General features: G+C 31.9%; 1 long non-coding RNA gene across 1 annotated transcript; it reads left to right on the top strand.

Annotated features, from left to right (window-relative positions):
• The first annotated feature begins 293 nt into the window (after positions 1-293).
• LOC127748329 (uncharacterized) lies at positions 294-1,446 on the top strand. Its single transcript, XR_008010315.1, has 4 exons — positions 294-341; positions 466-611; positions 1,109-1,200; positions 1,413-1,446. It is a non-coding gene; the product is annotated as an uncharacterized LOC127748329 (long non-coding RNA).
• The last annotated feature ends 3,384 nt before the right edge of the window (positions 1,447-4,830 follow it).

The raw sequence follows: 4,830 nt of genomic DNA, 5'->3' as shown, positions 1-4,830 counted from the left end.
GTTTTGATCTTTGATTTAGTAATTGAAAGTTGAAACACTTGCCTGATTTGCTTTCTATATGCATGTACTAATATAATTGCAAGAATGTAATTGGATCTTATGGAAAATCAATTCTACATAGCTAATAAAGTACATAAAAGATAATATAATACATTGTACAAAATCGGTACATAAGGACACTATTATAATTTGATCTTTTGATGTCTGTCAGCTATGATAATTCAGATGCGTTAGTATGTACAATAAATAATGAATTTGCTAAGGCTTTATTTTCATTGTTGTTTTGAACACAAAACTTGCTAAAAAAGTTTCACAAGGGTCATCCAAAAGTCAGAACTCAGGTTCATCTAGAAGTCCTTTGCACTGTTCTATCTTTTCTTACAGTTATTTTTATTATCATTTGAATATATTTAAATGGAAGTTTAGGGTAACCAAATGTATTCTTCAAATCTTTTTAATGTGTAGATTAGCATTGCTGTGGCTACATTGGCTGTGCGTGTGCCTGCTGAAGATTGGGGAGATGGTGTATAGTGAAATGGCTTAGGGACGAGATGGATTCTCATCCGGAATATATACCAGGATTCTTGGAGTTACTAACAGTTTTGCTAGAGGTCATAGTATGATATGTGTGATTATGTGTCATCTCTTCATTTTATCAATGAGACAAATGCCTAAAGTTTGAGTTACTAAGTGACAAGTTGTTATAATTTTCAAAGTTGCTGCCTTGTCGGATAGTATTTTTTTTCTTGGTTATCATTCAGGTTATTGAAGCGTTTGCTTTGTGGCTTCGCCTAAAGCATGGGTACTAATTTTTTTCTACCTCTTTGCATATTGGAGTGTTCGGCTAAGTTGTTTTTATTGAATGTATTAATATATTATTCTGATCAAGATTAATTATTCAAGAACTGTTTTGTATAAATGAATCATCTGAATTTTGTAGCATATTGGAGGAAGCTTGTCAGATGAGTGTGCTTTACTGTCAAGCATTTAGTTAATTTTTTTTGGGCGATCTATAGTGTTCTCAAGCTTGTCAGATGAATCATCTTGGTTTATGTGTTTCTTTTTCCATTGGCTTTACTATTTCTCTTTAAATTTTTGTTCGTTTCAGGATTCCCGGATCTGTTCTCAGTACCCATCCATTAGTTCTTACAGCATTATCAAGCTTGAATTCTGAGTTTCTTTCTGAGGCATCTGTAAATGGTATGTATGATAGCATGGAAAAATACTAATAATTTTCTATTTTTCGTAAATATTCAATTACTTTACAATTATTTATATTTATCTTTTACTTTTACAATTATTTATACGTCTTCGTTAAGCAATTGGCACATGAGAGAATCAGTTTATGTAGATTATTACTTTGTAGTTCTGTACTGATGTTTTCAATTTATAATATGTCTTAAATCATGTAGCCAAAACAGGAAATTAAAGGGGATCTTGATCATGTTTTCAATTATTTATTCTGTTTTCCATGGAATCAGCCATATTCTATGCTCATCTGATTTATATTATGATGATTCTGAGTGATTAAAACTAGATTCATATGCATCATGATACAGAGAAGTAGTAGTTGGTGCTTCTAAGAAAGTGCCAAAATATCGCATGTATAAAATCTTATTCTATTATATATGGAAAAATATAAAAATAAATGCTACAAGTCTCAGTATTAAATTAAAGTTCACTGATTAAATTTTGCTATTAAAAAAGAAGGGCTATATGATTGGTGGCACTTGTTTTATGGCGTCTTTGTTAATTGTTTAAGTTGTTCGTAGATGAAACATATTATATAAAATTTAGATCAAAGAAAGGTACATGACTACTTAAGATTTAAGAAGATACTAAAGCTAAATGCTACATTATTATTAGTAGTACATTTGATTAGCCCCACTAAAATAGTCAAGCACCCTAGTTCGTACAATATAAAAATACTAAGTTAAATAATATCTCTAGATTATTTACTAATGGATTATATATTAGAAGTTATTAATAATCTAATTAACCAAGCTAATAATTAAGCCTTAGCTTGCATTTACAGTTTACCATCTTGATGTTCAGCGCATTTGCTATACTTGAAAGAGATTTCAAGTTCACGATATGAATTTGTTCAATACTAGTACTTAGTAAATACTATATGTATCTCATATGATGACTTGTTTCAGATTTTTTTTATTATTATAAAAGAAATAATAAATGAAAGTATTATAAAAGAGATTGGGGCTTCTCACTTTTTTTTTTTCATTATTACTTAGCTGGTGGAAGAGGCATGAATTCAATTAGCAGCTTGTGTTGAAATGATAAATGAAAGTATTACTGCATTTTCATTCCATTTTCTCCTTGTGTTGCTGCAGTCAAGGATGTGGTCTTGAAATTGAACCCGCTTCTCACAAAAGAACAAGCTATTGGTTTCCGTTGCTGCTGGAGTCAAGCTCCATGATCTTCAGGTTTCTCAATGCATTAGTTGGTTTTGGACTATTTGACAGAGAATTCCTTGTGGTACATATAACACCAGCCCCACTTACTGCATTATTAATAGTGAAATTCACAATTATTTTCTCATCACTAATATAGTTTAGTATATTATTCTGACTCTGAACTATTTGTGTTAGGTTGGGAGCTAAGTTGAAATTGGAATTCCCATGCTAATACTATTTACAGCCTTATCTCAGGTACACTTCAAAAATAGGCAATAATGGATTAGTATTCTCTTGTGTCTATCTTTCTTAAGGCATATAATTTTCTGTCAAAACAAGCATGATAATATCACAATCCAATAGTTTAACTTAGGCAATACACAATTGAATCAATATCAATCATTCACATTTAACTTTGTTTACACTTATACTCTGCCTTCTTCAAACCTAAACCAAACTCTATTTGATTTGTATTATGCTTCTTAGTTATAATTCACATTTTATATATACTTATTAATTATTATATTTTCAACTATTATTTTGGTGTTCCTGCGAGATCAACTAATGTTAGTAGGTTACATATAGCAGTAGCGCCTATTAACAAAATTAAATTATTTGCTTGAAACGGCTTTAATCTATATGCACGACTTAATAAAAATATTACAACAATAATAGGTGTAACTTCAATTTAAAACCATGATTTCTGCATTAGCTTGTGCTCAGTAACAAAAAATTCTCAGTAATATTGATGCTTGTGGGGCATGAAAATATAGGGAGCAGTTTGCATGCATGGATGATGAGTTAGTTTGCTTATTTAATTGTTAATTAATGAATAAGAAGGTTATCTCACAGTGATGAAGCATATGAATTTTCTTCAGAGATCAGAATTAATTAGCATATGAATTTTTTTTAATTTAATGTGTATGATGAGTATTTGAAATCTTTCTCATATTTAATTTGCTCTTATATGTGAATTTTTTTAGATGAATTCAAATTCATAAATATCCACTTATTATTAATATATGTCTTTTTCTTGTATTTTTTGTGCTCATAATAATTATATTTTTGTTGTAGAGATTGGATCAGGAGATTGAGATTCCATCACCAAAAGAGTTAGGAAGTAGATTTTCTGGAGCAAGCAACAAGGAAGCATGACCTTGTTTCATATGTTTAGACGTATATTAAGGAGTATATTAAGGATTATATGTTAAGACGTATTATTAAAAAATGTTACTTTGATACTTTATTTTTGGATTATGACTTTTGGATCATGTATGAATAAAAAATCATGTTATGATGTTTGATTTATGGCTATGCCTTTTGGTTATTACGAGATTTTTAAGTGAGTTTTGAAAATATCACTTTAAATTGGTGGTTTCGATCTTATTTTAAAAAGCATAAAATTGTCATCATAATTAGATATAAACGGCAGTTAGAAACCCCCTTATTTTAAATGAAAACGATGCCATTATACGCTAGTAAAAACGGCGGTTAAAAACTGCCATTTTTAAACGAAAATGATGCCATTATAACCGGGTAAAAATGGCGGTTAGAAACTGCCATTTTAAACCCAAAAGATGCCATTATAACTTGGTAAAAATGGCGGTTATAATGGTAAAAATGGCGGTTAAAAACCGCCATTTTAAATGGAAATGATGCACAACATCCTGGTAAAAACGGCGGTTATAACCACCATTTTAAACAATTCAAAAACCGCCATTTTATACGGAAATAATGACGGTTACAAACCGCCATTTTAACCCTCAAAAAACCGCCGTATTAACCTCTGGTAATTGTGGCGATTTTCTGAAAATCGGCGTAATAACCAGAATGGCGCCCAGAATAACGGCGTTTCTTGGAGGCGCCATTTTCGGTAATAATGGCGGTTCTAACCGCCATAATTACCAAAAATAACTGCCATTTTAACCCTGTTTTTTTGTAGTGATAGTGGTGTGGAGTACACACAATGGCCGGTTAAAGTGGCATCCTGATGAGCGGATAATTTGTATGCTTTTTGGCATTGTTTTTAGTATGTTTTTAGTATGATCTAGTTAGTTTTTAGTATATCTGAAATTTAGGGTCCTGAGCAAAAATCTGATTCAGAGACCAAAAAGGACTGCAGATGCTGTTGGACTCTGACCTCCCTGCACTCGAAGCAGATTTTCTGGAGCTACAGAAGCCCAATTGGCGCGCTCTCAATGGCATTGGAAAGTAGACTTCCTGGGCTTTCCAGCAATATATGATAGTCCATACTTTGCCTAAGATTTGATGGCCCAAACCGGCGCTCAAAGTCTCCCTCAGAAATTCCAGCGTTAAACGCCGGAACTGGCATAAAACTTGGAGTTAAACGCCCGAACTGGCATGAAAGCTGGCGTTTAACTCCAGAAAAGGTCTCTACACGAAAATGCTTCATTGCTCA

The sequence above is a fragment of the Arachis duranensis genome, chromosome 6 (assembly GCF_000817695.3).
Source record: "Arachis duranensis cultivar V14167 chromosome 6, aradu.V14167.gnm2.J7QH, whole genome shotgun sequence".
In the NCBI taxonomy this organism is placed as follows: domain Eukaryota; kingdom Viridiplantae; phylum Streptophyta; class Magnoliopsida; order Fabales; family Fabaceae; genus Arachis; species Arachis duranensis.
Note: the sequence above shows the minus strand (reverse complement) of the source record. Positions and strands in the feature narration are given on the sequence as shown.